The 23,272-nt window shown below is 43.5% G+C and overlaps 1 protein-coding gene across 4 annotated transcripts in view; it reads right to left on the reverse strand.

Moving 5' to 3' along the window:
- Nucleotides 1-23,272, reverse strand: part of GPR50 (G protein-coupled receptor 50) — a 137,190-nt gene that overhangs the window by 21,523 nt on the left and 92,395 nt on the right. Inside the window, exon 2 of one of the 4 annotated variants that reach the window (XM_051968685.1) lies at nucleotides 23,108-23,174. The exons of 2 other annotated variants lie outside the window; for them this stretch is intronic. The gene's annotated coding sequence lies outside the window, so the exon portion shown is untranslated. Of the gene's footprint in view, nucleotides 1-15,847; nucleotides 16,189-23,107; nucleotides 23,175-23,272 lie in introns of those variants that run through there. One more of the 4 variants, XM_051968686.1, reaches the window with a different exon arrangement.

Below are 23,272 nucleotides of genomic sequence, written 5' to 3' on the forward strand. Positions count from 1 at the left end.
CTCTTCTCTTTCTTTTTTCTCTTTCTTCTCTCTCCCTTCTCTCTCTTTCCTTTCTCCTCTCTCTTTGTCTCTCTCTTCTCTCTCTCTTTTTTCCTTTCTCCTCTCTCTGTGTCTGTGTCTCTGTCTCTCTCTCTTCTCTTTCTCCTCTGTGTCTGTCTGTCTGTCTGTCTCTCCCCCCTCTGTTTCTGTCTCTCTCTTTCTCCCTTTTTCTTTCTTTTTTCTCTTTTTCTTCTCTCTCCTCCCTCTTTCTCTCTTTTTTCCTTTCTCTTCTCTCTGTCTCTCACTTCTCTCTCTTTTTTTCTCTTTCTCCTCTATCTCTCTGTGTGTCTATCTGTTTGACTCCTCTCTCTTTCTCTTCTCTCTCCTTTCTTTCTTTTTCCTCTTTCTCCTCTCTGTGTCTCTCTGTCTCTTTCTGTCTTTTTTTCTCTTTCCTCTCTTTCTACTCTCAGTGTCTGTTTGTTGGTCTGTCTCTCCCACCTCTTTCTCTTTCTGTCTCTATCTCTCTGTTTTCCTGTCTCTTTATTCTCATTCTCTCTCTCTCTCTTTCTCTCTCTCTTTCTCTCTCTCTCTCTCTCTCCTTCTGTCTCTCTCTTTGTTCCCTTTTTCCTCTCTGTCTGTGTGTCTGATTTTTCTCTCTTTCTCTTTCTCTTCTCTGTCTCTCTCACTTTCTCTTTTTTTCTCATTCTCCTTTCTGTCTGTCTGTCTGTGTGCCTGTCTGTTTGACTCTTCTCTCTCTTTCTCTTTCTTTTTTCTTTTTCTTCTCTCTCCCTTCTCTCTTTTTTCCTCTTTCTCCTTTCTCTTTGCTTCTTTCTTTCTCTTCTCTCTCTTTCTCTTTTTTCCTTTCCCCTCTCTCTGTCTCTGTGACTCTCTCTGGCTTTCTCTTTCTCCTTTCTGTGTCTTTCTGTCTGTCTCTCCCCCCTCTTTCTCTTCTCTGTCTCTACCTGTTCTGTCTTCCTGTCTCTTTACTTTCTCTCTCTCTCTTTCTCTTCCTCTCTCTCTCTCTCTCTCTCTCTCTCTCTCTCTCTCTCTCTCTCTCTTCCTTCTCTCTCTCCCCTTTCTCTTCCTATTTTCTTTAAATATAGATAATCTACATCTTAGGGCAGCTAGATGGCACAGTTGATAGAACACCAAAAGAAGACCTGAGTTCAAATCTAGTCTCGAACATTTGACACTTACTAGCTGTATGACACTAGACAAGTCACTTAACCCTGATGCCTTGCCTTCCCCCAAATATAGACAGAAAGATATCTTAATTTTTTTTCAATTGCCAAAAATTAGATGAGGTGATTTAATCAGAATTTAGAAAAGCAGATTTTCAGCTCAAAGGGGGTTCTTAGACAACAGTTCAATCCCTACATTTTAAAATTAAAATGAAAATATTTTATTATTATTATTATAAATTAAGGTGTTAAGATTATCAATTGAGTCAGATTTCGTGAAATCATTATTTCTGAAGGGAAAAGGTCCTTTTATGTTGTTCATTTGTTACTCCAACCTCCCATTAGAGGATCAGAGGGGTTAGGTGACTAAGCCAACATCACACAGTACAGGAATGGCAAAGCAGATTGCCAGCTCAGGTTCTCTAGCTGCCAGTCCGAGCATGTGTTTCATGCACTGAGTGACTTGAAGCTGGAAGAGACTTGTAAATCAGAGATTATTTTAGATAGTTTTTTAGGGGGCAAAATATTTGAATGATGACTATAAATGAGCTAAGGGGATTTAAGTAGCCAGATGAGATTAGTCGTAGTCATATTTTTTAGAGCTTATTGAGATCTTAGACATAATTTGGTATAACCTCCCTGTTTTCCATTCAAAACCAAAGAGAGATTAGGTAATTTGCTCAAGATCACACAGCAAGTAAACGGCTTGCCTGTAAATGAGAATCTGGACTCACATTTTCTTGCTTAGAGTCCAACTCTGGTGCCTCGTACTCAGTGGGTCCAGGAAAGCATCTGGTATAATATACTTATTAGATTTGGTTTGATTTGGGTCTTCATTTTTTTTACAGGGCACCTAAGTGGTGCAGTGGATAGAGCACCAGCCTTGAGGTCAGGAGTTCAAATCTGCACTCAGACCCTTAAGACTTCCTAGCTGTGTGACCCTGGGCAGGTCACTTAGGCCCAATTGCTTCAGCCAAAAAGAAATTATTTCTATAAATTAAGTAGCATTAATTAGCCAAATTTCATGGAATCATGGGTTTCATGCCCTTCTCAACAGAGGGGATCGGGGAGGAAGGAAGGGAGAGAATCTGAAACTCAAAGTTTTAAAAACAAATTTTTTTTAAATGCTTTGCATGTTACAGGGAAAACAAAAATATATATTTTTTTAAATTACACAGCAAATGAGTGGCAAAGGAGATTTTGATCCCAGGGGCTTTGCCTCCCAAGTTTTTAACTTCTCTTTCCTCTGTACTTAAGGATTTAGAACTGGGCGGGTTCTTGGAAATCATCTAGTCTTTAGGTGTTTCTTGGTTTTGCTAAAATATTTTAATGGTGACTATAAATTAGCTAGGAGGATTTAAGTAGTCAGAGGGCTTTGGATCATATTTTTACAGCTGGTAGGGATCTTAGCCATCATTTAGTCCAAGCGTCTTATTTTACACTCAAGGAAACTAAGAAACAGCAAGATTCCGTAACTTTCCCAATATCACATAACAAGTAAAGGCAGAGAAATGGTTCTGGGCTCAGATTCTCTTGTTCAGGGCGCAGCTCTCTCACCCCTGTGCCAGTGGACCTGGGAGTAGATCGGATGACATAATCACTACTGCTTTTTTTTTTTTTAATTTAGTATGTCTATAAATTAATCAACATAAGTTAATTAGTCAAATTTCATGGGAATATAGATTTAGAAGCAGTAGGGGCCTGAGACAATATCTATTCCAATGAAATCAACTTGCAGAAGAGAAACTGAGGATCAGAGAGATCAAGTGTTTTGGCCAGTGTCGCACAGAAAGTAAATATCAGAGCAGGGGTTTTTTTTTTAAGACCAGGTTCCTAATCCAGAATCCTTATGATAATTTCTTCTTCATAGTTTGTTGGGGTTTTTAAAAAATATTCATCATTATTATAAATACTTTGAGATTTCATTTTATAGATGAGAAAACTGGAAACCAGAGATGATACGGCAAAAATGATAAAGCTACAAAAATAGCAGAGGATCCTTTTTTCTATCCCTTTTCTCTGACCCCACATCTAACTTCTTGTTTTAGTTTGGTTTTATTTTGTTAAAATATTTTCTTATTGTTAGAAATGAATGTTTATTTTGTCAAAATATTTTTATAATGACTAGAAATGAATCAACATCTCTTAATTAGTCAGAGTTCATGGAATCATTTTTTTGAGCTGAAGGGGGCCTTAAATATTCATCTTTTAATCCAATTCCCTAACTTAACAGATATGGACAATGAGGATTAGAGAGATAGAGAATCTGCCCCAAATCACACAGCATATGGGTGGCAAAGCAGATTTGAGCCTAGCTCTTCTGGCTACTATTCCCATTCTCTTTACCATGCTCTAAAGGATTTTGAACAAGGAAGAAATGTCGGGAATCATTTAATTCAATTTCCTTGTTTTAAGTGGATTTTCCCTTTTTTCCTTATTACTATAAGTTAGATAAATTGGCCAAATTAGCCCAAGTTCATAGGATCATATTTTTAGAGCTGCTGGAGAGCTTAGCCATCATTTAGTCCCACCTCCTCATTTTATATGCAAAGAAACCAAGAACCAGACAGGTTAAGTGACTTGCTGAAACTCAACCTGCAAGTCAATGTCAGAACAGTGATTTGGAAGTTAGATCGCCTACCTCAATCTCCAGCTTTCTTGCCACTGTAGAAGAGGTTTTTGGAGAGCATCTAAAAACCTGGCGAAGCATCTACTTGGATCTAGAGACTCTATAAGATCAATCAGCTTGGCACTTTTCATAAAATAACCTTAGCAGTATTCTAGTTGGGGGGGAGGGGTCTCAAATTTTAAAAATTATTTCCATTAATTCCAATTAATTATGATTTAATTAATCAGGGTATATTAGCATGTAGTGTGGGGACTGGTAGGGACCTTAGACATGATCTATTCTACCCAACTCATTTTGCAGAAGAGAAAATGATGACCAGGGTGGTTATGTGAATGGCCATGGTCTCAAAGCAAGGAATTGGAAAAGTCCATTCCAAGAGACTGGAAAAGTCTGGCTTCTCTAGTTCCCATGCATGTTCAGATCCTAAGCAGGAAGGAGTTTCTAACCCTACTCTGGTATGATCCCCTTGTTAGCTTTCCTCCTTTTTAACCTATATTTTTTATTCTTACTGTAAATTAATTAATGTGATTTTTAAAAAAAAGACAGAGGAAGATATTTAATTAGAGGCCAAAGGATCATTATTTTAAAGTTAGAGGATACCTTAGACAAGCTGGAATTGTGGTCACTAAACCATACAGAAGGACCCCTGTCGGCCACCGTATTAATTTTTTAAAAACACATATTGACATTATCTCTGTCCTGTTTATTTTTATTTGCCCATTTATAGTTGAATCTTATTGAGGCCACATGGGAATGAGGGATCATGTTTTGATAACAGCTGGTCCAATCCCCTCATCTGCTAGATGAAGAAACTGAAAAGAATGACTTGCCCAAGATCCTCAAGTACCCATTTCAACTCGAATTCCTATGTTTCTTTGGACTCAAGAGATGGGAGGGGATTTTGCAGTTTATCTGTTTCAGCCTCCTCTTTTTAAATTTGGTTTAAGACTACTACTAGAATTGTTTTATTATTATTATTATTCCCCCAAATTTTCTAAGGTGATTTAGTTGGTATCAGCTCCACGTTGAAAGGCTTTGAGTTGGAAATGTAAAAAAGTTTCCCATCATTTCTTTTCCACATTGAATTCCTCTTTGTTGTCCAGAGCAAGATCCAGAATTGCTATTTTCCTTATCACCTTTTCAAAAATTAAACTGTTATTAAGACAAGCCAGAAATTGGTCAGGTGTTTGCTCCAGTAGGCTCCCAGATGGGTAACATTTCCAGTGGTGCCATATCAGGCTCAGGGGTACCCGAGAAAAAACAGTAAAAACAACCCACTCGGTGTCTACTTAAAGATCCCCACTGCTTGTGAAATCAAGATGTCTAGAGATATTCCAAAGTTTTTTTAAAGAACTCTCCAAATCTCAAAATAGAATTAATTTCCCAAAATTACTTGTTTTGAGAGAAGGGAGAATTCGCCATTCTAGCTATTTGGAAGGGAGGGTTTAGAAATCCTTTATATGTGGCAATTCTCCCGGTACCACATCAATTACCACAGGGTACCACTGATCATCTCTCGGGGGTACCCCTAGGACCCTAAGGAGATATAGATGAGGTCTCGGAATCTGACTCCTCGGTTGGAGCTGGAGTTGGGATAAAGATGCCCCAGAGCCATGTTCAGTTCCATTCAACAAACATTTGTTTCAGTGTCTGCCCTGAGCTAGGCATTATATGGGTAGCTGGGGATACAGAGAAAAGCACAGTCATTCTTACTTTCAAAGGGCTTCCAGTCTAGAAAATGTACACAAGTAAAGACAAAGTAATTTCAAGAGAGAGTATTAATAACCGGCTGGGGATCTGCAGCCCCTCTGGAAGAAAGGAAGACTGGGCCAATGGGAAAGTAGACTGGGCACAGGGGACCCTGGGGAGCAGAGAGGGGACTTGTTATCAAACTAGAGAAAGTAGCAGCAATGGGTCTAGGGTAGCCATCAAAAAAGAACTATCCAATGAAAAGAGATTCAAAGGATTTAGCGACACAAAGGAGTTAATATTACCACTATGAAAAATAGTGAACATTTTAAAAAGTGGAAGCCAGTTGGATATTCTTGTCCCATAATGCACTAAGACACTTGAAGATTAACAAGACAACAGCTTGGGAAAGGATTGAGAAAGGATACAGAGTCCCTATGAACTCTCATGTTCGAGAATGTTAATAAGAGGCGCCATGAAAAGGAGAGAGGCATAAAGAGATCAGTTCAATCTAATCATTTCTATCTGGGAGCTCATACAACCTCAATTGTGATTAATAAAAGCTACCTGGTGCCACCATATTGGTATGAGGAAGCAGAGTAAAAATGAACCTGCTGATCTGCCAGGTACCTGGGGGAGGGAAGAAAGCCAGGGCCCTCAAGATGATCTTGATCCTCAGAAATGGCTTTGCCTGGTTGGCCTCTGGCACCCTGCCATCTCCCATCTCACCCCCAACCACATTCCATTCTCCACAACAACACTCCCCGGCCTTAGCTCCCAGACACCTGGATTTGAATCCCACCTGTGACATATGCAATTCCCAGCAACCTGTTTTCTCTCTGTAAGCCTCAGTTTCCTGATTTGTAAAATCTGGATGGCAATACTGCCCTCGGGCAGCTTAAGGTGCTAAGAGAAATGGTATCTGTAATTGGCCTTGCCCAGGAAAAGGCGGACAGGTTTGACTTGAAGGGGAAAATCTCCCTCGGGGAGGTTTGTTTGCCTTTTGGCTCCACAAACTGAGTTATTTCATAATGGGGTGTTTTGAGCCATAGATGTAACTAAAGCAGGCCTCCTCTTCTGGGCAGGGTAAGTCCTCAGGCACTGATCCTGGGAGATGGCACACATGAGACATGGGGCCTTCCCCGGCAGCTGGCCTGCTCATGGGTGAGCTGATACTGGAGAAAGCCAAGAGCACTTAATCAGACACATGGCCCTTGCTGGTGACAAGGGTTCTGCCCTGGGGGACGCTAGACAGGGTAACACTGAACCCAAGGTGCCGCTGGGGATGTTCTCACCTTTCTCACATCTCACCTGCTCCCAGATCATGCAGAAGCCTGCTGGACGGGGAATACCAAAGGCAGCCTTTTTTTTTAAGGAACCAGCTAGGAGGGTGACATCATTCAAAAATAGTACTCTGCATGGCTGATGCTGCCTGCTGGACCCATTTTATACCAAGCGTTCCTATCTGTAGAGCATTTGCAGGTTGCCAAAGGGCCACCCATCTATCCATTATCTCCTTCGGCTCTCAGTGGCACCTCTGTAGGGCAGAGGGGTCAAACACATAGCCCCGAGGAGCTCCGTGTGCCCATACCATTCCCAGGGTAGCTTCAAATGTCGTGGGGAAATAGTTATTAAAAGAAATAAAAATACAATAAAGCAGAGATAACATCCCAAGTCAATAGCCTGCAGCGATCCTTACGGATGGAATAGTGATACCCATTTCTACTAGAGTTTGATACCATTGCTCTAAAGGGTTTATTATGATGATGGTCCCCATTTTCCAGGTGAGGACATTGAAGCTTTAAAAGGGATTAGATATATATACTTGTATTGGATTTAATATGTACTTTAACATATCTCACATGTATTGGACTACCTGCTAGCTAGGGGAAGGAGTGGGGGGAAGGAGGGAAAATTTGGAACAGAAAGTTTCCCAAGGGTCAATGTTGAAAAATTACCCATGCATAGGTTTTGTAAATAAAAAAAAAAGAGAACGAAAAAGGACAAACAATAACAACAAAAAGGGGGATTAGAAGAGGTCTGACCAATTTTGAAAAAAAAAGAATGCTGAAAAAATGTTGTTTATGTGTTTTTGAGAAAAAAGAAAATTCAAATGAAATATTAAAAAAAGAAATCCCTTGCCCAGGATCACAGAGGTAGCAAGTGGCAGGGATGGATTTGGGTCTGGACTTCCAATCTCAGGATTCCCATATTGACTACTGACTTCTAACTTTGAGTCTGAGAGAGTTTATGGAGGTGTGAAGGTGCTACATGGCCTGCCTCTAGTCCCACAGCTTCAAAAGGTGACAAGGGTAGGTTTTCAACTCAGGTCTTCCTCACATCAATACCAGTACTGCATCCACTATCCTATATGATGTCATTTAGAGTACCTGAGATCTTAGTGCGAGGTAGGCAAGGCTCACACTAAGCAGAGGCTTTGGGAGGTTCTGGGTGGGCACTCAAGACACCCAGGGCCCCAATTCAGAACGTGAGTGATTTCCTTATTATTGGGGCTGGAGGCAGGGGAGTTTCCATCCCTTTTATTCTCTAGCCACTGTCCTTAGGAGCTAGCAAAGGGCACGTTGCAGAATGTAGACTGCTTTGAAGAGCTCTGCAGCAGCCCAGCCTCTTTCCGCTCCCAGGTCTTGTCCCCGGCCTCCTTGGGCAGACTTGGGCAAGCGCTGCTGTGCTTTGGCTTCATGAGGTTCCGTGAGGGAGACTGAGCCAAATGGCTGAGTTTGTTAATCTGCAAAGTGCCCTCTGGGCAAAGACCTGGGATCAGCAATCGAAGAGGGCCATGCCAGCCCTGGTGGTGCAGTGCAGACCTCTTGAAAGGGGGATTCAGCTTCCCAATTCTAAAGGAAAAGACCTATAGAGGCCCCAGAGGATTGCCTTCTATTCTGTCACTATGGAACCCTTGGACAAGCCACAGGAGCTGCAGCTCATTAGAATGAGAGCTCACAGAGCCCTTGGAGGCCATTTAATCCAAGCCTCCCCATCCTTATTTTGCAGATGAGGAAACTGAGACCCGAAAAGGACAAGGAGGTTGCCCGTAGTCAAAGGATTTTCCTTCAGGTCCTTTGACCCCCCAAAGTCAACACTCTCTCCATTGTCCCATGCTTCCCCCTCTTCTCCAGACTTCAGTGTCCTCTTCCAGAAAATGGAAAGGGGAAATAGACGTCTCGGTTGGTGTCTTAGAGCCTCCAAGCTGTGGCATTCTAGGATTCCTGCTAGATGACTGGAATCAGGGCCACCCCCGGCTTACCATGGGGCTCGTCTGTCCTGAGTTTCTAACCATCTTATCTTTCCCCTTTTCCATGTTCTTTAAATATGTGCCTTTCTGTCTTCAGGCTGCATGGCCTTTTACCCTTTTGCTGCCAACTAGATGAGCCAAGGCCTTCTTCTGGTCTCCTTCCAAGTCCCACTTCCTCTTTGAACTTTCTCCGATTGAACAGAAGCAAGGAGATTGAGTTACTGCAGCAACCCAACCCGACCCAACCCAGCGAACATAATCGCTCTGCAGATTGTACTCAATAGTCAGTCAACAAGCAAATGTTCCCTTTCACGTAGAATGGAAAAGCCAACATAAAATCATGTAAAACAAAATTTAGACAGGCGATGATGGTGATGGGGAAAGAGAGACCGTCAAAGGCCACCTACAGAGGTAGGGACTTGAGCTGAGCCTAGGAAGGCAGAAATGGAAGGCCAGAATATGACGCCGTTTGGCACACAGTAAGCACTTAATAAAGGTTTATTGACTGACTAATACTACGTAGGCATGAAGATGAGAGATGAAGTGTCTTGAGGAACAAGAAGGCCAATGAGGAGAGGAGTAGGACAGTCTAAAGAAGACTAAAAAGGTAGAAAGAGTCTAGAGGGTGAAGGGTCTTCAAAACCGGGTAGAGTATTTTCAATTTGATTCTGGTGGTAATAGGGAGCCACTTTTAGTTTATAGAATTGGGGGTGATGGGGCAGGGAAGGGATGTGTGTGACATGGTCTTCTGTGTACTTTCAGATCCTAGCATCCCAGTATAGGATGGATTGGAGGTGGGGCGGGAAGAGACTTTAGGCAGAGAGACTAACCAGAAACACACACTCTAAAGCTTTTGAGCCATAACTCCATTGCCAAGCTCGTGCCTTCTTATCGCCAATTACACGCTTATAGTATAGCCACGAGGCAGCTAGGCCACGATGAAGTGGATAGACTGTCAGGCCTGGAGTCAGGAAGACTCATCTTCCTGAGTTGAAATGTGACCTCAGACACTTCCTAGTTGTGTGACTCTGGACAAGTCCGTTAGCCCTGTTTCCTCAGTTTCCTCATCTGTAAAAGGAGCTGGAGAAGGAAATGGCCAACCACTCCAGTGTCTCTACCCAGAAAACCCCAAATAGGGTCACAAAGAGCTGAACACAACTGAAAAACGACCGAACAGCAAAGCGAAATCCCAGTCTCTGCATCGTCAGCACCAGCTGGTTTTTGTTCTAAATTCTTCTCCTGCTAAGGGTCCTCATTATTTGTTTTCAGTGTGGATATACTGGCTCCCTATGTGATCTTGGACAATTCATTTCCTTTCTCTAGAAGTGGAGCTGGGGGGAGGGGTGGCGATCAGCTCTTTGTCCTAAGGTGGTAAGTTGGTCCATGTCTTCCCTAGCCCAGAGCCACCACTCCCATTCCCTGCCAGTAGTTTCAAATTCAAATAGAAAAGGAGCCACTAAATCATCCAAAAGGATACCTGTGGGCAGCATATTGACTTAGTTTTAATGTTTTATTGGATTCTTATTTATTTTGTGAGCTATTTCCCAATGACATTTTAATCTGGTGCTAGGGAGTCCTAGGGGACCCCAGGTTCCAGCAGCCTGTGTTTGCCACCTCTGCCCTGAGAGTCCTGGCCCTCCTCTGGTTTGCAGAGAGTCACGGGATGCTGCCGGGGCTGGTATGTCTTTCTGCTCCGCATCGGGACCCTGTGCTCCCTCCTACCTTCCACCTCAATTGGGATCGGATGTCCCCTCTTCTGCCTTGCCCTCAGTCTCCCAGGCTGCCAAATGAAGGACTTTGATTAGATTGTCTCCAAGGTTCCTTCTGACTCTCACATTTCCTTCTATTCTGTCCTGCAGATGATCATTGATTCTCAGTGAGTAATGTTTGGGAAGAATATTTTTCTTTTCCATCATTTTTACTTTACCATGAACCACTGCTACATCTCCCTGGCTCACAATCAGCCAGCAGCCTCGTTTTCCTGGTTTGAAGGTAAGAGTTTAATCAGCCTAAGACGTTGCTGGCTCCTCTCCATTCCCCCTTTCCCCCCCCCCCACCTCACTATGGCTTAGCCCCAGTCTATCCCAATAGCACATGCATCCTAAGCACTAGAAACCAATCGTTGAAAATGGCCTCACTCTGGCCTTGCAAGAATACAAAGCTATAATATGAAACCCACTTTAGCTGCCAAGAAGGAGCTGTCTCACAGGTAGTGAGTTCCTCATCACCGGGGGTGTTCGAGCAGAGTAGAGGTCAGAGAGTCAAATTCTCAAGGAAGGATGATGTAAAAAGGATTCCCAAATCAGGCAGATGGTTGGGGTTTATGATCCCCAAGGTCTCCTCCAACCCTGAACTCCTCCGAGAAGCCAATCGCTCAACCTGACTTTAACAAATGGACTCATTTGGGCCACTAAGAGAAATCGATAATAATTAGTGAACGCCTCTGAGAATATCTAGTGCCACAATTTCTCCCCTGTGACAGGAGTACTGTGTTTAAATTTTTAAGCAAGTTATTCACAGGGTGGATGTCGGGAGCAAAAAAAAACCAATGCGGCCTAGTGGCTATCGTGCCGGACCTAGAATTGGGAAGGCCTGGAGTTTCAATCCTGCCTCAGACAGTTATTAGCTGTGTGACCCCTAATTTCTCCCTATATCGAATGGAATCAATGGCATGTGCTTTGCAACCGTTAAAGTTCTCTTAAGGGAGCATGACAGGGGAAGAAGGAATCATTCATAGCTGTTTGGGGCTCAAGTAGGAAGGACATTTCAAGGGAAGAGCTTTTTTTTTCCTTTTAAAATTTTCTATTCTGTACTTCAATACCAAAAAAGAGAATATGTCCATAGATAAAGTGGAACAGAAAAACTATTCTGTATAGTTTGCTTAAAAAAAAATTAACTTGTTACTTTCAAAGCTATCCTGCTTATCTGTGTTTCCTTCTAGACTTCCTTTGCTTCTCCTCTGTGCATTTTAAAAAATACTTCCATGACCCTATTTTCCATTTTTCCCCACCTAATAGTATTTTTTCAATTACATGCAAAATAGTTTTCAGCATTCATTTTTGTAAGATTTTGAGCTCCACATTTTTCTCCTTCCTTCTTTCCTTCTCTTTTCCCCAAGAGAGCATTCTGATATAGGTTATACAAATATGACCTTATTTTCTTTCTTATCCTTCTTCCTTCATTCTTTCCTGCTTCCTCTCCTCTCTCCCTTTCTTTTTTCTTTCTCTCTCTCTCTTCCTTTCTTCTTTTCTCTTTCTTTCTCTCTCTTTTCTTCCTTTCTCTATTTTTCTATCTCTTTCTTTCTCTCTCTTCCTTTCTTCCTTGCTCTTTCTTTGTTTCTTTCTCTTTTCTTCCTTTCCTTTTTTCTTTCTCTATTTTTCTCTTTCTTTCTTTCTCTCTTCCCTTCCTTCCTTTCTTCCTCTTTCTTTCTCTTTCTCCCTCCTTGCCTTCCTTCTTCCCTCTCCTCCTTCCTTGCTTCCTTCTTTCCTTCCTTCCTTCATTTCTTTTTTTTCTTCCTTCCTCTCTTTCTTTCTTTTTTTCCTTCCTTTCCTGTTGGCAACCTATCATTAGATACCTTTTCACTAATTTCCCCCTTCAACTGAAAAAACCCAAACCAGAGCCTAATTACTAAGCCATTTTGAGAATGAGGCTTATGTACCACTGATGCCAGCCCAGGGCTTCCCTTTAGCTAGATAGGACAATGAGGTTACTGGGTGGCGGACATGCTGCAGGAGACAATGGGGCTAGCGACGAGCTCCTCTGCCAACTGGAGCATGGGATCGGATTAGAGTCAGCGAGGACCGCAGGGACCAGTTTGTCCAAGCCCTTTAGAAGAGGAAACTGAGGAAAGTGAGAATCATAGATCTAGTGCTGGAAGGGACTTCAGACTTTGTGGAATCTACTCATCTTCATTTTACAGATGAGGAAACTGAGGTACAGACAGAAAGTGCTTGCCCCAAGTCAGACTGTACTGGGTAGCAAAGGGAGGTCTAGAACTCCAAATGCAGGTCTCTTTCCCCTGACATCACGTAGGAGCTGGCCAAAGCCTTCAGCATTGTTGGCAGGGGCATCCTGGAGCCGGCTCGAAGCAGCTCACGAGAGCCCATTGTTAAATTATTATTAGCGTATAGATCTCAGAAATCGGCAAACATTAAAAACTGGGCCTTGATTTGTTGTTCCATCGATTGGCTAGTATGAAGAGAGTGAAGGAGAAGGCTGCAAATTAAGCTAAGATGTTGGACTTTTTCCAAGAGCCAGGTGTATGTCAACATATCCTAGCCCATTCTCACGGTGGGGCAATGTGGCGCCAGGCTCTAAGAAGGCCGGCCCGTGCTGTTGTCTAGTAAAATAAGGCCCGGGCCTACTGCCGGTCAAGGGCAGCGTGTGTTGGACAGGATACGGTGGGGGACAGGCCCAGGAGGCAGACAAGCACATTGAAGTCCTGCCTCGGGCACCTAGTAGCTAAGTGCTCCTGGGTCAGTCACTAGCCTTGAGGGAAGTCTCATTTTCCTCCTTCCTAAATGGAGTGGGGTAGGATAAGGATCATCACCCAGCACAACCTGAGGGAGGGCTCCGTAGGCCCCCGGTCGAGGCCCCTCCCTCAGCAGCCCCAGGGCCCACAGGCCCTAGTTAATGGGCAGAAGGTCAGAGGGGCCTTGGCATTTCTGGCTGATTATCATCCGGTACATCAAGGGCATCTGAGTCCCTGTGGGAGGCTGAAATATGCTCGGGACTGCATTCCTCCCCCAACACCCATTTATCTGGCTGCCAGGACAGCTTTCCCAGTGCGGGGAAGAGCCCGATCAGCCGGATTCCTGGAGCTGCCTGCAAGCCTGGCCCCGCCCCCCGGGCCGGAAGCAGCTGCCTGAGCTGTGGGGTTCTGCTGCCCCCAGCTGGGCATGTCCTCAGAAGAAGGCCACTTGAGGCATGGGCTGGGGGAGGCGCCAGGGGGGCCGGAAGGGGCTCCCCTCACTCCAGGCTTGCCGCCCCTGTGGTCCTAGTAGGGCTCAGGAAGCCTTAAGCAAGCAGGTGTCAGAGTGGGGATTTCTCCTTCCATGAGGGCAGAATGAGAAATAAACCTGGCATCCGGTACTGCCTCTGATGCCTGCTCCCTGTGGACCCTGGGCAGGTCATTTCACCTCTGTATTTCCCCCAATTTCTTCCTCTGTAAAAAGAAAGCGGGGTAGGTAGGCAGCAGCACAGTGGATAGAGCACCAGTCCTGAAGTCAGGAGAACCTGCGTTCCAATCTAGCCTCAGACGCTTAACACTTCTTAGTTGGCTGACCCTGGGCAAGTCACTTAACCCCAACTGCCTCGGCAGGGGGAAAAAAAAGAAGACTCTGGCCTCCCTGGCTTTGGAGGTCCCTTTTGATCCTATCTATGATCCTATGATGCTAAGAGATGATGGAGATCCATATTTAGTGCCTGGGGCAAAATCGGGGGGGGGGGGGGTTATACAAGAAGAACTCCCTTCCCCTTCCTCCCCCAGGTAGGATAAAGTCATTTAGGGACACCTCATGGCATAGCTACCCAATGGGAGAAGAGAACATGGGGACTCAGTGGGCTGAAAAATGGTGGAAGAATGATGCCGGAGACAGGTGATCCTGGGAAACAGCCATGACTATCTTAGGTAGGGACAGACAGGGTGAAGCTGGAGGACCAGGAGATACAGGATCAGAAGACTAGAAATCTGCCTGAAGGAGAAAGAGGTCTACCTCCACCATTCTGGGACAAAAGTTCACTTGCCCTTGACGGATGGTCCATATTCCCATTGGCCCACTGCTCCAGACTGTCTTCTGAGATACCTCACACAAAGCTCCTTAGTGGGGTCCGGTGGCCCTGACACTCTGAAGCCCTCCTACTTCTAATATTATGGGTGCTGGAAACCCCCCTACTTCTAATATTATGGTGCTGGAAGCCCCCCTACTTCTAATATTATGGGGGGTGGTTCTCGGCACACAGAAATGGATCAATGGCAGACCAATTGCCCCCACTATTTCTCGTTACTCTTCTTGTCTACATGGGGTGGGAGAAATGAATCAAACTCCTCAAGGCCACAGTTCCTATTTCTTTCATCCGAGGTCATCAAGCCTGGGGGTGGATTTCGACACAGAAGATACAACTTAAAATCAGCTACTGTTTCCATCTCTTCCCTGGAAGGACAGCTGGGAACCTGAAAGATCTTAACCTTGAAACTGCCTATGGGGCATTTCCAGGCAGAGGACAGGGTTTTGGGGGAGGTTCAGAGAGGGTTTCTGAGCAGGGCCCCTTCCTTGCTGATTTCTTGAAGCTGCCTAGAATGGACCGCTTTGGCCAGAAATTCTCAAAGCTTCCTGGGGTCCCTGGGAGGGACCTTCCTGTCAGGACCATTACCCGAGCAGCTCGGCATTCCAACCCCACCTCCATTTGCTGACTGGTCCCTGGCACACAGCAGAAGAATCACAAAATGGCCGAGCCGGGAGGAGCCAGAAAATTAATGAAGCAGCCGGAGGTGGCAGCTGATCATCGGTCAAGGTTACGGAGCTGGGAACCCAAATCCAATTCCGGTCACAAAATCAGAATCGGGGAATTTCGGAGTTAGAAGGGATTTCAAAGGGCCATGTAGCCCAACCCAGACCTGAAGGAGCAGTTCTTCCGATCCACAGTTTCACAAGCTTCTCAGCTCTTTCCTTTACTTCCTCCCATCTCCAACCCCGACCTCTCTCCTCAACAGCCAGTCGGTTACTAAATCCTGTCATCTCTCCATCTTCACCATGTCTCACTTCAGTTCTCTTCTCTCCACTCACATGGCCACCCTCCTCACTTCCTTGAACTACTAGAATAACCTCCTAATTATTTCTGCCACCAATCTCTCCTTTTTAACCACCTTTTCTCCACATCACTGCCAAGCTGATATTCCTAAAGGGCCAATCGGATTCTCAAGAAGCTTTGGTGGCTCCCCATTGCTTTTGGGAAAGAGTATAAATTTCTGTTTTACATTTAGAGCTGTACACAACTGGGCTCCAACCTACCTTTCCAAGTCGGCTGCGACATTATTTCCTTTCACAAACTATGTTCCAGACAAACCAACCTACTCACTGTTCACCATATATAACATTTCATTTCCCACTTAAATACCTTTGTACAGATGGCCCTGGATTCCACGCGTAGAACACTGCCGTTCTTTGTCTCTGCCTCCTGGAACCTCCAGGTCCTTTTAAGGTTCAGTTCAGGGTGTTAGTACTCTACAGGGGGGAGGGAGGTATGGGGTGTTCAGGAGAGCTTGCCAAGCCCTTTTCTCGGCAGCTCATCTACCTTTGGCATCTGCTTGACCCCCCAACTCTCATCTGTGGCTCCAAGAAGCTGGAGCATACTAAATAGCCACACCCCCATAAAACTGTCTCAGCAGACGGGGTTAAACAGACCTCAAACCTGTCAGTTAATAAGAGAGATGACTTCCCCTCAGGTGAAGTCTTCCCTGGCAGAATAGGTGGATAAGAACAATTTGTTCCAATGGGCACGGAGGCGGTAGAAACAGGTATTGTGGAGGGCTTAGAGCTCGGTCAGGCATGGAAGACACCAAGATCACCCACTGCATCCTGGACCATCGCCAGGAAGCATAACTTTTGCCCTGCCACTGGGCTCTGATGACGCTAGAAGAGAGAGTGAGGCCAATGGCTCCATGCGACTTTGGTTCACTTGGTTCGCTTAAATCCGATTCGTGAGCAAGTCAAGACATCACCATGATGTCATAGGTGCTCTTCAAAAGGAAAGACAACAGTGAGTCTTTTCTCGTGTATCTTTGTATTTTGAGGTCAGGGAATATTCCGCTTTTCTCTTTATTCCCCAGTTCCTAACATACACAGGTACTTAATAAGTCTGCTGATTGATTGAATAAAAATCTCACCTACACCCATCCCAGACCAGTGGTCATCCAACCTCTCCTTAAAGATCTCCTGTGAGGTGGGGGAATTCCCTACCTACCAAAGCAGCCCATTCCACTTGAGTTGACCTTAATTGTCAAGAAGAATTTCTTTCCATTGAGCCCAAATTTTCCCCAGCCTAACTTCTCATCTCCTCACCCTGCCCTCTAAGACCCAACGGGCACAAGTCCACTCCCTTTTCCTCCAGATATCCCTTCAAAGGCTAGACAACACTAGTGTTTCTCCCTGGAGGCTGTTCTTCTCCAGGCTAAACCTTCCCACTTCCTTTCCATGATCCTTCAACGAGATGCTAAAGAATGGTGAATTTGGCGTTAGAGGGCCCAAATTGGAATCCTGACTCTTTGACTCCCTGGGAGACCTTGGGCAAACCATGAAACATCCCTGAGACTCGGGTGTCTCGCCTGGAAAATGAGACCCCCAAAGGCTGCTTTCAGTTTTCAGTTCGTGAGCCCTTCCCCCTGCCCCTCCTGGCGGCTCTCCGCTGGATGTCCTTCCTCAACTGTCCACAGTCCTCGAGGCCGCCCATAGTCCCCCCACCTACAACAACACAAGCATTCATTCATAGAGTTGCTGGATCGCAGATCATGGGATCTTTAATTTAAAGATGAACAGAACTTTTAGGCTAGATTCAACTTCCTTATTTGACCGATGAGGAAACCAAGGCACAGAGAAATTAAGCAATTTGCTTAAGGTCACACAACTAGTAAGAATCTGAGGTAGAATTCTATCTCAGATCTTTCTGACTCTAAGTTCAGCCTCCAGACATTCGATGAGTACTCTATGCCCAAGGCCATGATCAAGTACAGAGGGTGGGGGGGGGGGGAGAAATCATAGAACATAAAATACAGAGTATTCCCTGACCTTAAGGTCTAACTCGGGCCTCTGGCTTTCCTGGGCTCCCGTGAGCTGCCGAGACATATTGGAGGCTTCCCAGGAGGTTCCTATCTTTTGGGGGTTTTCAAGAAGTTTGCTCTTCACCACCTCAGCAGATAAATGTGGAGCTGATGGTTGCCTGCTAACAGGATGATGTCGTTAATATATGTCACACCTGTGCTGACACTTGTCATCCACTCTGCTTAATTCATCATATTTAAGAGCAATTTTTTCGCTCCCCATGGTGGCAGTGTGAGTGCTGCCGACACAGATTTCCTCGAGCATAAGCAAGAACCAGCCAAAATAATTAGCACTTGCTATTTTGCAGCTTTCAAAATCTGAACAAGACTTTAGGGGAGGTGGTTATAGACCAGATTGGATGAGGACGACGCCTCCAGTGGGATAACTGTCGTCAAGGACAGAAGGAAACATTAATGAATTCTGGCGGACGATCGGGTCTTCCCTCCTCTTACACAAGCTGATTGCTCGTTAGAATTTTATTTTTTGAGGTAGCGACACCATGGTGGGCATCTCAAAGTAGTCCCTCTTGGCAAACTCCCATCTTTCTGGTTCTCTCTAACCTCTACTTGGGCTCCTAGAGTCTTCCATCGGATGCAGGGGACTGGGCCTACCCATGGAAATCCCCCGATACACTTTCCAGTCCCGAGTTGGCAGCCTCATGTGCCTGGAAATATCAGTGACCCCATTGTAGGCCCCTGGCCTCTGGGGAGAGATGAGCTTGCCATCTAATCCTGGTACACAGCTAATCCTGAATACCACTGGCTTAGCCAGGCCCTCGGAAAGCCTCTGGCATTCCCCCTTCTCGTCTCCCCTAAAGAGCCTGACTTTGGCTGGCTTCTGTCTCCTGACTGACTGCCACCACCTGTTGTTCCCCACCCCCACTCCCCAAGATCCCATTGCAAAAGGAGAAGGAGCGGCTCAGCTTCTGCTGGTCCCAAGCAAGCATACAATCCACCGTGGAAAACCGACCATGGACTCTTGATGGGAAATCACAAAGAATAAAGCAAAAAAAAGAGAGAGGAAAAGCTCACAAGTGCTGGCAGTGGGGGCAGGGCGGGGAAGGGAAGGGGAAGACAACTTCCCAGGGCCTCAGTTTCCTCATCTCTGAAATGAGCGGGCTGGTGACCAGTGACTTCCCTTTTGATTCCGGATCCCTGATCCCATGAAGAAAGCTATCAAAAGGAAAAACAAAATAACCTTCTGAGGAATAGCCACCCTGGCTTTGCTTGAAGGTGAAAGATGAGAGAAGTTCCCAGAATCTCTTCCCTTTCCTATGCCTCCTTTTCTTGGAAGGCAGCCCCACCCAAGCTTTTTCTTACACTTTGGAGAGGCTATTCCTGGTCTCAACTGCAGAGCACCAGGGGATACAGGACTGAATGGGAAATTGGGATATCAATAAATGTAACCTTCTAATAAAGAATACAAATTCTTGTTGATTTGATGGGAGTTTCCTGTCTCACTAGGTTCAACTTGGGGGGAAGGGGAGAGAGGAGGAAGCTGCCTTCTACTCATTGAATTAAACAAGTATCTACCCTTAGGAACTAGAGCCTAAAGGACATCCTCTAGGGTGTGTGGGACCTCAGACGATTTTTTTTCTCCAAGCCCTTGTTCATATAATAACCAGTTTGATTGAAACATCTGTTACAAGATTCATGAACCCATGTGAGCTATAGTGATTTACTGATAAAGCTTTAGACTAACTAGCTTATGACATTCACCTTTTATGATTTAGACTGTCTAAATTCAGATTATTCTTCTAGTCCACATGAGTAGGCCACTTGAATCCCAATTCCATGCCCACTCTTGATAGAGCGAATCCCCTCATTCATCCTCTTGACCATTAAAAACACTGCATTATTCTTCTCATATTCCTCCATGATGGTTCCCTCACTCCTATAGTCAATATGCCACAAAAATCCAAAGCTTCGTTTTCAGAAAAGAATTTTCACCTTCATTCTCCAGCTGATGCCCAGAAGTTACAATAAATGCATCAAACAGCTCACTTTCATTTCCCAATAATACACATTCCAAGAAAAGCAGAAAATATCACCCTTTTGGCAACAGCATGTATCTATGTGAATAAAAACATTATCATAGATCATAACTCTAATTTGGCACATTTCCCTGCAAAAAAAAAAAAAGGCCCTTCCTAGTAGGGTGCTAATAATGATATGCATTTTCATGGACTAGATCGTTTTAGAGATAATTATTATTGTGTTTTACAGTAAACCTTAAATTGCTATTGTAAAATATTTGTTGTGTTGGAAGTACAAATAAAACAGGGAATGAAATGTCAATATTGTCTTTACGCTGTTTTGTGAAACCTCAGACACAGTAGCTATCTTTTTTGAAATTAAAATAATAACCACTTGGTGTTACATATACAAAGCATATCAAAATTATAATTTAAGAAAATGAAATCAAGTGGAACTTATCACCTAATTGTTGATACAAATTCATGATAATATTTTCATACTAAATCCTGATATACTTGGGTGGGGCGGGGGCGGGGAGGTTTACACTGCATGACAGTTTAAACACACAAAAGTTCATATTTAAAATATTTAGGTCTATACAGAAACTCTCCGTAACAGAAAACGCCATCCTATCCAATAATACCCGCACTTTGATGGTAACCATGTGTCAATCTTTCCCTTTGTTAGACAGGAGAATCTTTAAGTTAATTATCTATAGCGAGATTTATGACTACAAAATATTTTTTGACAAATTTGAAAAAAATCGTGGTTTATTTTGTGAATTTTTAAGAGAGTACCCAGAATTTTTAAGCAGCCAATGAGGGACACATTAGAAATGCTAAGAACAAACCCAATATTTCAAAAGCAGTTAACTGCTTAGAACATAAGACAGTGTGCTCCCAATATCAATATTTAAGGATTAATATTCTGTTTAAAGGTATCGGTACGTATATAACCTATAGCAGATCGCTTGCTGTCTTGCGGAGGGGGGAGGGAAGGAAAACATTTGGAACACAGAGTCTTACAAAAAGGAATGTTGAAAGCTATCTTTACATGTATTTGGAAAAATAAAATACCATTGAGGAAAAAATAAAGATTAGATTCTTAAGCTGAAGTATAATATATGGCATCTCATTTCCTTTCTCTGTGGCTTAGCCCAGACTGTATACCCCATGCCTAAAATTCTCTCTCTCCTTCCTCTACCTCTTCAGTCCTCAGCACCTTTAAATCTCAGCTGAGTTGCCATCTCTTAAGAGAGCTTTTCTGATTCCCTTAATTGGTAGCTCTACTTCAAATCATGTATATTTTAGTTTGCCTGTACCTGGGAACATGTTGCCTCCCTCTTATAAAAGACTTGTTTGTGCTTTATTCTTGAAGAAGATTAATGACAAAATGTAACGTCACAGAGGACAAGGATAAAAGGTGATTGTTCGTCCTTCCTTCACTAAGAAGACCAATGACAAAATGGAAACTTATGGGGGGAAAGGTCTTCCTTTTATGTTTTTTGATCACTAGCAAGAGGAGGCTCTTAATACATGCTTATTGTTGAGGCACTGACACTATAAAAATAAAGATACAATTCTTCATGGAACTTACCAGTTATGACGTGTGTGCAAATAATAATAATGAAGAGTAAGTCATGACAAGAAGAGCTCAAGAAGAATTTAGGTGGGAGAAAACTTAGAACTAGCAGGTTCTCCCCTGAACCTTGAGGGGAAAGAAGACTTTTGATACCTGAGACACCAAAGACAAAAAAAGCCAGCAGAAAAAGTTTGGAGAAACACTCCTGATGCTAGCTGGCGGGAAGAGAATTGTAGAAGACTAATAATGCAAACAAAACGAAATCGCAGCAATACACAACTTCAAACAAAATACGGAATGAAATGTATAAGACTGCTTGCCATCTGGGGGAGGGGGTGGAGGGAGGGAGGGGAAAAGTCGAAACAGAAGTGAGTGCAAGGGATAATGCTGTAAAAAATTACCAGGCATGGGCTCTGTCAATAAAAAGTTATAAAAAAAATATGGAATGAAACCACTACCAAGAAAATAGAGGTTAAAAAGCAGCAAAACTTCTGATAGGGAGTGTGTGTGTGTGTGTGTGTGTGTGTGTGTGTGTGTGTGCCATTGTAAAGAAAGAGCTGCTCCTGAAGCCAGGAAACATGGGTTTGATGTCCTGACTTCTCCATACCTGCTGTGCAGACCATCCCCCCCCCAGGCAATTCAAAAATCTCTCAATGCTCTAGGTAATTTCCTAGGTCTATAAATTGCAGAAAAGATGAAAGCCAGCATTAGTAGGGGGGGATTTCCTCCTTTAAACTAATGAATTCACCTCTTTGGTCCCTATCCTAAAAGTCATTACTCTGATGAATATAAAAATGTTCACTGACTTATGATCCACCATTGATTGTTGTCTTGAATTTCTTTCAATAAAGTAGTTAAAAAATTCAGCTGCTAGTGAATTATATAAATGAAATCATCTGAATGATTAATTACTGATCTATTTATCATTTAGAAGTCTGCCCTAGCAGCCAGGACCTTTGCAGTTTTTAAAAAATAATAAAGCATGTTTAATCATACTGTTCTCACAAAAATTAATATTTTAGTGAGAGCAAAGAGGTTTGTGCCATTAATAAATCACAATCAAATAGCATAAAATTGTTTGTTTCATTTTCATTTTCTTTTACTGTTTTTGTATATGTTTATAATATATTATATGAGAATAGTAGCACATGCATGTCATTTATGAATAAACTATTTTTTTTTTACTGATAGGAGAGTATTGTCAAAATCATGTAGAGAATCCTGGCTTGAGGCACTAAGAGTTTAAGTGACTTGCCCAAGATCACACAGCTAGCCAGTAGCAGGGGCCAGCCTCTTCTCCAAAACTCCTGACATATGCTTTCTTGCAGATGGATTCCATCCATTTCTAGTCCCCCCCCCCCCCATTTAAGCAACAAGGGAAAAAAGAGTCTGCTTCCAAATACAGTATTTCTGAAATTTCAAAGGTAAGGCTTTAGACATTTAGACCAGATGGTACAGTAGATAGAGTGGCCAACTTATAGTCAAAATATTGCCCCCCACACTTACTAGCTATGTGCTCCTAGACAAGAAGCACATTTCATTTCACTTTTTTCATCCTCACTTTTCTTACCTGTAAGATGGGAATTATGGCACCTACCTCACTGTGCTGGGGGACTTACTCTCCAGGCAGTGAGCCAGGTTCCTCCCACCCCAATTTTAATAATTGCTTTGTGCCTATGAAGAAGGGGGTCCTAATAGAGGTTTTGAGGCTTATCTCAAATGTTAAATGGATTTCATTTTTTCGTTTGTGTGGATGTTCCTTCTACTCCAAATAGCAACCTTTTTGTACTTTAATAGACCACTTTTATAAAATTATCAGACTCCTCAAAGTATATAGACTTCTCAGAAGTTGCTACTGACTGCAGTTTCTGTATAGATTTCTAGCCAGTACATATGCCCATTTTCCTATCTTAAATGTTATTTATATCACCAACTAAAGCTTCCTAAGCATGGAATCATTAACACTGATATTATTTATAAATAAATTTTGTCCTGTGACCCACCTTAAAAAAAAGAAAGGATCTTCCCTTCCAGCCCAGGCAAAGGCTCTGCTAATCCAGGTCCAGGCACCTGGGATACAAATAAAAGTGAAACAGTTCTTACCTTCAGAAAACTTGCACTGGGGAGGTGGGGAAGGGGATTTGGGAGCAACTTGTACATGGATAAGT

This window comes from Antechinus flavipes, chromosome X, assembly GCF_016432865.1.
Source record: "Antechinus flavipes isolate AdamAnt ecotype Samford, QLD, Australia chromosome X, AdamAnt_v2, whole genome shotgun sequence".
Classification (NCBI taxonomy): domain Eukaryota; kingdom Metazoa; phylum Chordata; class Mammalia; order Dasyuromorphia; family Dasyuridae; genus Antechinus; species Antechinus flavipes.